Source organism: Phoenix dactylifera, chromosome 12 (assembly GCF_051530095.1).
Source record: "Phoenix dactylifera cultivar Ajwa chromosome 12, Ajwa_hap1_PhDact_Kaust_v1.1, whole genome shotgun sequence".
Lineage (NCBI taxonomy): Eukaryota > Viridiplantae > Streptophyta > Magnoliopsida > Arecales > Arecaceae > Phoenix > Phoenix dactylifera.
Window position 1 is genome coordinate 13,646,189 of NC_143201.1, and position 11,579 is coordinate 13,657,767.

The 11,579-nt window shown below is 42.3% G+C and overlaps 1 long non-coding RNA gene across 1 annotated transcript; it reads right to left on the minus strand.

The window, feature by feature from the left end:
• Window positions 1-7,158: 7,158 nt before the first annotated feature.
• Window positions 7,159-11,357, minus strand: LOC148700439 (uncharacterized). The gene is made up of 2 exons (XR_015971946.2): window positions 11,079-11,357; window positions 7,159-10,868 (listed from the first exon to the last, which is right to left on the minus strand). It is a non-coding gene; the product is annotated as an uncharacterized LOC148700439 (long non-coding RNA).
• Window positions 11,358-11,579: the final 222 nt, after the last annotated feature.

Below are 11,579 nucleotides of genomic sequence, written 5' to 3' on the forward strand. Positions count from 1 at the left end.
ATAATCTCAGTAAATCCTATAGCCTGTGAATAGAAATCTAGGCTCCTCCTTTGACATGCCAATATTTTTCTTTCAACCATTTACTCGTATATTTGAACTCAAAAGGACAATGGGATGCTATTTGGATGGTAGTTAAAATTCCAAGAAAAATAAAGAAGATAAACATCATTGTGACAAAATCCTATAAAAACATTTAAAATCCATCGAGGAAACAAATCTTCTACAGATCACTTCAGATTTGCATGATTTCATCATAAAAACATCATAAAGAAAAACTAGTATTTCAGGGGGAAAAAAAGAGAATAAACAGGGTACTTATCTCAGAATATAAAAAGAATAGGGACAAGCGGGGAAAGGCTCAGAGTTTCCTTTGATCCACCATCCCTCCATCTGCATTCTTTGCAATAAGTAGCTGCAGAGGTTGTCTATGGAGCAGCAGACTGTCCAAGCTACCTCACAATCATCACCCGAAAAATAGCAATGAAGCCAAAAGAAGTTTCATTATCACTGCCTCCAGAGAAAGGATAGAACAAGATAAATACATATAGGGAGAGGTCTGGGGCTTAGGAGCCTAGTTCAGATGATCTCCAGTTCATGACCTGGGAGACGACCAGCAATACAGAGGGCACTCTAAGAAGTGTTCATCTTATATAGCAAAGAATGGGGCTACTCGGGGGAGCACCACAGCACCAACCCTTATTTATTTTTCCCTAACCCATATTTACTTTCCCAGGAGCTCTCATACCTCAACAAATGACATAAAGGGCTGCAAATGGGTTGGATCAAGTTGGGTCGGGTTAGGATCCAGCTTTGACATTAAGAAAAGAAGAAAAAGAAACCAGTTAACTACAAATCATTCAGATAAGTAATTTCAACATTGAAAATTTTGAAAAAGAAAAAGAAAATTCTGAAAAAGGAGTGGACAAGTGAGCAAGGGCTCAGCTCTTAAAAAAGAAGGGGAGAAGCAGAGGCTCAGATTCACTTTTGGTCTGCCAGATATTGCAGCCACATCACTTTTCTCAATGAATGGCTTGCCGCGGTTGCCTGCAGAGCACCAGGCCATCCAAGCTGACCTGCCACCATTGTTCAGAATGATAGGAGAATGCAGGGCTATGCGATGGTAACTCAGAAAAATCTCTCAAAAAGAGCCACTCAGCTGTCTGGCACCATTCACTTTGATTCATTATGTGGCATACTTCATTAGGATCGTAGTTGTATACTTCGGGGGAAAGAAGGATTCACCCTCCTTCGCACAAATCCACCATTGGATCATTCACTGCTTGCTTTAAGATTTGCTCAAGTGGATGAATGAGAGTTGGGGTTGTATCTTTGGCACAAAAAAATGATTGATCTTCGTTCACGACATTGATCATTGGATTCCACCCCACATAGATCTCAAAGCAATTCGAACTCCACCATCCATCTGCCTACACAGATCTCGAAGAGGCCATTGCGCGATCCAACAGTGGATTCACATGGAGGGAGGTGTATCCTTCTTTCGCGCAAAAGATACAGCCCCCATCCGATGAATGACAAAGTTCAGAGTGCTTTGAGATCTGTGCGATGGGTGATCCAACAGTGGATTTGGCCGAAGGACACAACCAGCCAAGTGACTTTTTGAGTTACAGAACAGTTACCAATCTGGTTTCCTATCCGCACTGCCATCACATAGCTGGTAGGTTCATCATCACTGCCTCTGGATTCTCCCCAGCATCTCAGTAGGTTAGGCAAGGTGACAATTAACCATAAAGCTTGAAGTTTCAAGTCCCCTGATATTTATCATTGAAAATGCATTGTTTCCTATCACATACCCCAGCACATACCTAGGCAGGGTTTGGCCAGACCTCTATGGGTAAAACGAGCATTAAAGCCCCACGCAAATCCGCTACCCCTGTGTATGGCACACAAAACACAGGTTGGCACTCACTCTGGGTATGCAAAGGTGAAGCAACATTTTTTGTTGTTACTTATATGGATGGCTAAGAGTTGTTACTTGGTAGAAGAGGTCAGCTTTTCAAGGCACCAAGCCACAATCCCTTCTGATTTCTCTCCCCAAAGCCTAATTCTTACCAAAAACTTCTACAATCTTTCCAGGGGCACTGTCAAAAAAATGTAGCAGCAATCTGATGAATATAACAAGGAGATGCAGCAGCAGCTTAAAGGTGACAGTGCCATGGACTTCAAGATGGGGACAGCCTTACCAGTAGGGGTGTTGATGGAGGCCAATAACCTGCTAACCTGAAACTTGACCCGACCATATGAATCCACACAAGCATGCGAATATACATACTCGCACACATAAAACATAGATACATATAAATACATGTCTTTGTATATCTGCCATTTTTTTTTCTTTTTGATCATAAAACAATCCCAAAAAAATCAAATAGAGTGCAGTGAAAAACAAAAGCCCTCTTGTTCCACCAAATTCCTATATGTCCTTTGTGGTAGTCTTTTTGCAATATATATTTACTATAATTTAATATTCATACCGAGCTTGGTTATGTAGCATCTTTGTCATAATATCATTCTTCATGTTGTTTGTTGATATGGATGTTTAGGTAGCTGCCCTCTCTTAGATACATTTTTTAAAATTTTTATATCATTATCATATTTCGCGTTTTATAGTTCATTAGGTAGCATTTTAGGTGTACTAAGTAATTTTAGAAGATAGTACAAAAGTGTAACAAACTTGATCGTAAGAAAATATAAAATATATAAATAAATCTATCTCATCTTATAAGCTTAAGCTTTTGAGACAAGTGGTGATTTTAACATGGTATCAGAGCAGAGGTCCTGAGTTTGAACCCTGTCTCCGCACTCTTTAACCCCATTATTAAAAATTTCACATATTGGGCTCACTCATTAATAGGGGTGCAAATGGGTCGGGTCGGATCCCTATAATTTTTAACTCAACGGGATCATTCGAGTCTGGTCCGAGTCGGGTCCGGATCCGATGTTAGCACTTTCTTTGTGCTTTTGGGAAAGAATTTGGGCAAATCTAATTTGGTCATATCATAATTATAAGCTGCTAGGTGACCCATGACTTGAAAGACTTGCAATTAACCTCCAGTCAGAACAGGTGACCCATGACTTCTAACTAAGTCGGTCTACAAGCCAAATTTCATATCACACTATTTTTTATCTATATGACTGATTGGACGGAACTTGGTGTCTCCCTGCTCCCCTCTCAGGAGGACAAAAAAAAATCCCAGACCTTCTTCCAAAATCCAATTCCATTGCAGAAAACTGGCACATGACCCATATTTAGTTCAGTGTTCCCTCACTTTCTCCCTTCAAAAGTTAAAAGAAACAAAAACCAAAAAGCAGAAGGAAAAAGAAAATGCCAGCTACCGAGACACCAGAGGTATTAACAGTGTAATAGATCGAGAGAGAATCCTGACGGGCCGAGGTTCCTTTGGATTCTGTGAACCTATGCTTGTTGCTATCCTTCCACACTTGAACCCTACTCCCCTTAGGGCTTTTCCTCCTCATTGGCTGGCATTTCCCATCCCTTAAAGAATAATAAGGCCATGGGAGCAAGCTAACAAGCTCCTAAGAAACCCATATCTCCTTCCTGTCTGCCTTGAAAACCCGCCATAAATTCACTTAAAAACGACCAATAGTACCACCACCCACACATAAAAAAAAAGACGAGACTCTCTTGCTTGTTATCACAAAGCAAGCTCATTTCTCTGAGCTTTCGCTGGATTTTAGGTGGCTTTGTGCAGCCTTTATCTTGATTTTGTTTCTCTTTATCTGTTTCCATTACCACCAACTCAGTGCTGTTAAAGCCACCTACTTAGCATCATTTCTGGTCCTTAGACAAGCCACCTTCTTTCCAACTCAAACCAGCAGTCTCTCTCTCTCTCTCTCTCTCTCTCCTGGGCCCAAGAGATTTTGAAGCAGAGCACAGCTGTGTGGAGCTCCTGTCTTCTTCTTCTTCTTCTTCTGGCACAAGAACATATCTGAGATAGCTCCCATTCATTAAAGCTTGAGAGCTCATTCTCTTCAGGTGGACAAGTGAGCAAGGGCTCAGCTCTTAAAAAAGAAAGGGAGAAGCAGAGGCTCAGATTCACTTTTGGTCTGTCAGATATTGCAGCCACATCACTTTTCTCAATGAATGGCTTGCCGCGGTTGCCTGCAGAGCAACAGGCCATCCAAGCTGACCTGCCACCATTGTTCAGAATGATAGGAGAATGCAGGGGTATGCGATGGTAACTCAGAAAAATCTCTCAAAAAGAGCCACTCAGCTGTCTGGCACCATTCACTTTGATTCGTTATGTGGCATACTTCATTAGGACCGTAGTTGTATCCTTCGGGGGAAAGAAGGATTGACCCTCCTTCCCACAAATCCACCATTGGATCATTCACTGCTTGCTTTGAGATTTGTTCAAGTGGATGAATGAGGGTTGGGGTTGTATCTTTGGCACAAAAAAATGATTGATCTTCGTTCACGACATTGATCATTGGATTCCACCCCACATAGATCTCAAAGCAATTCGAACTCCACCATCCATCTGCCTACACAGATCTCGAAGAGGCCATTGCGCGATCCAACAGTGGATTCACATGGAGGGAGGTGTATCCTTCTTTCGCGCAAAAGATACAGCCCCCATCCGATGAATGACAAAGTTCAGAGTGCTTTGAGATCTGTGCGATGGGTGATCCAACAGTGGATTTGGCCGAAGGACACAACCAGCCAAGTGACTTTTTGAGTTACAGAACAGTTACCAATCTGGTTTCCTATCCGCACTGCCATCACATAGCTGGTAGGTTCATCATCACTGCCTCTGGATTCTCCCCAGCATCTCAGTAGGTTAGGCAAGGTGACAATTAACCATAAAGCTTGAAGTTTCAAGTCCCCTGATATTTATCATTGAAAATGCATTGTTTCCTATCACATACCCCAGCACATACCTAGGCAGGGTTTGGCCAGACCTCTATGGGTAAAACGAGCATTAAAGCCCCACGCAAATCCGCTACCCCTGTGTATGGCACACAAAACACAGGTTGGCACTCACTCTGGGTATGCAAAGGTGAAGCAACATTTTTTGTTGTTACTTATATGGATGGCTAAGAGTTGTTACTTGGTAGAAGAGGTCAGCTTTTCAAGGCACCAAGCCACAATCCCTTCTGATTTCTCTCCCCAAAGCCTAATTCCTACCAAAAACTTCTACAATCTTTCCAGGGGCACTGTCAGAAAAATGTAGCAGCAATCTGATGAATATAACAAGGAGATGCAGCAGCAGCTTAAAGGTGACAGTGCCATGGACTTCAAGATGGGGACAGCCTTACCATTAGGGGTGTTGATGGAGGCCAATAACCTGCTAACCTGAAACTTGACCCGACCATATGAATCCACACAAGCATGCGAATATACATACCACACATAAAACATAGATACATATAAATACATGTCTTTGTATATCTGCCATTTTTTTTTCTTTTTGATCATAAAACAATACCAAAAAAATCAAATAGAGTGCAGTGAAAAACAAAAGCCCTCTTGTTCCACCAAATTCCTATCTGTCCTTTGTGGTAGTCTCTTTGCAATATATATTTACTATGATTTAATATTCATACCGAGCTTGGTTATGTAGCATCTTTTTCATAATATCATTCTTCATATTGTTTGTTGATATGGATGTTTAGGTAGCTGCCCTCTCTTAGATACATTTTTTAAAATTTTTATATCATTATCATATTTCACATTTTATAGTTCATTAGGTAGCATTTTAGGTGTACTAAGTAATTTTAGAAGATAGTACAAAAGTGTAACAAACTTGATTGTAAGAAAATATAAAATATATAAATAAATCTACCTCATCTTATAAGCTCAAGCTTTTGAGACAAGTGGTGATTTTAACATGGTATCAAAGCAGAGATCCTGAGTTTGAACCCTGTCTCCGCACTCTTTAACCTCATTATTAAAAATTTCACATATTGGGCTCACCCATTATTATAAGGGTGCAAATGGGTCGGGTCGGATCCCTATAATTTTTAACCCAACGGGGTCATTCGAGTCCGGTCCGAGTCGGGTCCGGATCTGATGTTACCACTTTCTTTGTGCTTTTGGGAAAGAATTTGGGCAAATCTAATTTGGTCATATCATAATTATGAGCTGCTAGGTGACCCATGACTTGAAAGACTTGCAATTGACCTCCAGTCAGAACAGATGACCCATGACTTCTAACTAAGTCGGTCTACAAGCCAAATTTCATATCACACTATTTTTATTCTATATGACTGATTGGACGGAACTTGGTGTCTCCCTGCTCCCCTCTCAGGAGGACAAAAAAAAAAATCCCAGACCTTCTTCCAAAATCCAATTCCATTGCAGAAAACTGGCACATGACCCATATTTAGTTCAGTGTTCCCTCACTTTCTCCCTTCAAAAGTTAAAAGAAACAAAAACCAAAAAGCAGAAGGAAAAAGAAAATGCCAGCTACCGAGACACCAGAGGTATTAACAGTGTAATAGATCGAGAGAGAATCCTGAGGGGCCGAGGTTCCTTTGGATTCTGTGAACCTATGCTTGTTGCTATCCTTCCACACTTGAACCCTACTCCCCTTAGGGCTTTTCCTCCTCATTGGCTGGCATTTCCCATCCCTTAAAGAATAATAAGGCCATGGGAGCAAGCTAACAAGCTCCTAAGAAACCCATATCTCCTTCCTGTCTGCCTTGAAAACTCGCCATAAATTCACTTAAAAACGACCAATAGTACCACCACCCACACATAAAAAAAAAAAGAAGAGACTCTCTTGCTTGTTATCACATAGCAAACTCATTTCTCTGAGCTTTCGCTGGATTTTAGGTGGCTTTGTGCAGCCTTTATCTTGATTTTGTTTCTCTTTATCTGTTTCCATTACCACCAACTCAGTGCTGTTAAAGCCACCTACTTAGCATCATTTCTGGTCCTTAGACAAGCCACCTTCTTTCCAACTCAAACCAGCAGTCTCTCTCTCTCTCTCTCTCTTCTGGGCCCAAGAGATTTTGAAGCAGAGCACAGCTGTGTGGAGCTCTTGTCTTCTTCTTCTTCTTCTTCTTGGCACAAGAACATATCTGAGATAGCTACCATTCATTAAAGCTTGAGAGCTCATTCTGTTTTGCTCATTCTCTTCAGGTGGACAAGTGAGCAAGGGCTCAGCTCTTAAAAAAGAAGGGGAGAAGCAGAGGCTCAGATTCACTTTTGGTCTGTCAGATATTGCAGCCACATCACTTTTCTCAATGAATGGCTAGCCGCAGTTGCCTGCAGAGCAACAGGCCATCCAAGCTGACCCGCCACCATTGTTCAGAATGATAGGAGAATGCAGGGCTATGCGATGGTAACTCAGAAAAATCTCTCAAAAAGAGCCACTCAGCTGTCTTGCACCATTCACTTTGATTCATTATATGGCATGCATCACTAGGATCATAGTTGTATCCTTCGGGGGGAAGAAGGATTCACCCTCCTTCGCACAAATCCACCATTGGATCATTCACTGCTTGCTTTGAGATTTGTTCAAGTGGATGAATGAGGATTGGGGTTGTATCTTTGGCACAAAAAAATGATTGATCTTCGTTCACGACATTGATCATTGGATTCCACCCCACATAGATCTCAAAGCAATTCGAACTCCACCATCCATCTGCCTACACAGATCTCGAAGAGGCCATTGCGCGATCCAACAGTGGATTCACATAGAGGGAGGTGAATCCTTCTTTCGCGCAAAAGATACAACCCCCATCCGATGAATGACAAAGTTCAGAGTGCTTTGAGATCTGTGCGATGGGTGATCCAACGGTGGATTTGGCCGAAGGACACAACCAGCCAAGTGACTTTTTGAGTTACAGAACAGTTACCAATCTGGTTTCCTATCCGCACTGCCATCACATAGCTGGTAGGTTCATCATCACTGCCTCTGGATTCTCCCCAGCATCTCAGTAGGTTAGGCAAGGTGACAATTAACCATAAACCTTGAAGTTTCAAGTCCCCTGATATTTATCATTGAAAATGCATTGTTTCCTATCACGTACCCCAGCACATACCTAGGCAGGGTTTGGCCAGACCTCTATGGGTAAAACGAGCATTAAAGCCCCACGCAAATCCGCTACCCCTGTGTATGGCACACAAAACACAGGTTGGCACTCACTCTGGGTGTGAAAGGTGAAGCAACATTTTTTGTTGTTACTTATATGGATGGCTAAGAGTTGTTACTTGGTAAAAGAGGTCAGCTTTTCAAGGCACCGAGCCACAATCCCTTCTGATTTCTCTTCCCAAAGCCTAATTCCTACCAAAAACTTCTACAATCTTTCCAGGGGCACTGTCATCAAAATGTAGCAGCAATCTGATGAATATAACAAGGAGATGCAGCATCAGCTTAAAGGTGACAGTGCCGTGGACTTCAAGATGGGGACAGCCTTACCATTAGGGGTGTTGATGGAGGCCAATAACCTGCTAACCTGAAACTTGACCCGACTATATGAATCCACACAAGCATGCGAATATACATACCACACATAAAACATAGATACATATAAATACATGTCTTTGTATATCTGCCATTTTTTTCTTTTTGATCATAAAACAATACCAAAAAAATCAAATAGAGTGCAGTGAAAAACAAAAGCCCTCTTGTTCCACCAAATTCCTATCTGTCTTTTGTGGTAGTCTTTTTGCAATATATATCTACTATGATTTAATATTCATACTGAGCTTGGTTATGTAGCATCTTTTTCATAATATCATTCTTCATGTTGTTTGTTGATATGGATGTTTAGGTAGCTGCTCTCTCTTAGATACATTTTTTAATATTTTTATATCTTTATCATATTTCGCGTTTTATAGTTATGAGGTAGCATTTTAGGTGTACTAAGTAATTTTAGAAGATAGTACAAAAGTGTAACAAACTTGTTTGTAAGAAAATATAAAATATATAAATAAATCTACCTCATCTTATAAGCTTAAGCTTTTGAGACAAGTGGCGATTTTAACATGATATCAGAGCAGATATCCTGAGTTCGAACCATGTTTCCGTACTCTTTAACCCCATTATTAAAAATTTCACATGTTAGGCTCACCCATTAAATAGGGGTGCAAATGGGTTGGGTCGGGTCGGATCCTTGCCTGTAATTTTTGACCCAATGGGTCATTCAGGTCGGGTCGGGTCGGGTCTAGTTCGATTCGGGTCGGGTCGGGTCCAAGTTGGGTCCGGATCCGATGTTACCACTTTCTTTGTGCTTTTGGGAAGGAATTTGGGCAAATCTAATTTGGTCATATCATAATTATGAGATGCTAGGTGACCCATGACTTGAAAGACTTGCAATTGACCTCCAGTCAGAACAGATGACCCATGACTTCAAACTAAGTCGGTCTACAAGCCAAATTTCATATCACACTATTTTTTATCTATATGACTGATTGGACGGAACTTGGAGTCTCCCTGCTCCCTTCTCTGGAGGACAAAAAAAATCCCAGACCTTCTTCCAAAATCCAATTCCATTGCAGAAAACTGGCACATTACCCATATTTAGTTCAGTGTTCCCTCACTTTCTCCCTTCAAAAGTTAAAAGTTAAAAAATGATATGGAAATAGATAGCTGTCAAGTACACTATTTCAACAAAGATGCATGAATCTAACAAAGATAGACAAGAAGCCTCTTCAGTTTAAAATAATTCTTGAATGGAAGCACGGAAAAGTAATTACTCTAAAAGAAGGGCCCATGAAACTGATTAAATAACTGAGATAGTGCGTGGCAATACCGTTTACCGTGTCAAGCAAGAGCAGAATAGGAAAAGGTTATCCCATGGCACTTCATGGTCAAGGTGAAGGAAAGAATTTGTCCAGAAAGGGACCTCTCTATAAGAGAAAGTACGGGCATTATGGGAAATTCACTCCATCTAATTAATAAAAGTCCCATCCCACCATCTCCCCTTCAAGTGAGTACCCAAGCAGCAACTGCAACATCACAGCACAGCAGCCATTCAACCCCCTCCCTCCTTTTCTCTCTCTACCACCCAAGAGGGGAGAAGAAACCGAGAGGAGAAAACTAAAAGAATCTCCACCCTCCAAGAAGTCCATCTCCAATCCCCCTATCTTTCTTCCCGATGGCCCAGCTGGATCAGGAGTAATGTGAGGGAAGGAAAACCAAAACCAAAACCAAAAAAGAGAAGGGATGAAAGATAAGAGTGGCTTCAGGCGTGTATCAAGACAACCAAATCCCTCCTCTCTCTCTCTCTCTCTCTCTCCACCAAAAACAAAACTACTGTCCCCAACTTCCCAAATTGCCCCTCTGCAGGCCGGGAAACTCTCCACCTCCCTTCCATCAAGGGGGAAGACTCATAGCCAGCTCCTGTTCCTGGGGCCTTTGCTTCCTTTGATCCATCATCTCTTCTTCATCAACCCTGGACTCCTCTCATCGAATGGCTGCAGCGGTTGTCTGCAGAGCAGCAGACCTTCCGAGCTGCCCTGCCACCGTTAGAAGAATCACAGGAGAATACTAAAGAGACGAAGGTTCATCATCACTACCTTGCCCTGTTTGGATACTTCGGAGAAAGGCAAACAAAAGAAGGGGACTTTGGGCAATCTGTCTTCTCTCCTCGAAACCTCCTAATTCAAGAAAGATTCACCTTCATTCGCACGAATCCACCGTTGGATCACCCACCGCACAGATCTCAGAACGCTCCGAGCTCCGTCATTCATCCACCATACATTTGTTTACTAAAGCAGCAGCAGCAGCAGCAGCAACAGTGCCAAACCTTCTAATTCTTCTCTCTCCGGAATCATGCTTTCGGTGCCTGGCGGGTACCCAGCGCGCGAACTAGGAATTAAAACCCCGAATAAACCACATTTCCCACGTCAATGGCGCAAAAAACCCGATCCGACGCTGGGTAACAGAAAAGGGAAAGGTAATGGCTACGGGGACCAGATCTGTTACTAAATAATTTTCTCGAGCGACGCGGGCATGGAGGCCACCGCCGAACGGGAGGAAAAGAGCAATGCTATGGATATCAGGAAGGAAGGGACTGAATCGCCTCACAGACACGTGCCGTTCACGTGATAGAAGGAAAGGGACGGGGAAATGGGTGGATGTTACCTCACTAACCAAAGCAGCAGGCGCCGGTGATGAAGTACGGTGAGAAAAGGCTCCGGCGGCCACCGGAAGTCAGTTACCGCGGCGCAGATGTCCGGCCGACGGGATACCGAGATCTGGCAGCTTCCGGCTCCGGGTCTGAGAGGGAGCGTACAGGGAGGAGGAAGGAAGGCGTGGGGGGCAACTGGAAGAGAAGAAGGGGGATGGAGGAATGGCCTGCAACAAGGGTTTGGGACTTTGGGGATGGTGATGAGCAAACCGAGTCACGTGTCACGTCATGTCAGTTCCGGCACTAGTGCGCCACGTGTGCAAGAAGTAATTTAAAAAATTTTATGATGCTATTCTCTTTATGATTCATGGGGAAGCTAAAATCAGGGTCACTGGGTCACGCTCGCACCCAAGAAGAAAGGGGTAAGAAATAATATTTTATTAGATTTTATTCCAATTTTCCAAAAAATAAAAGTTTAAAAATAATTTATTTAAAACATGTTAACACATATAATT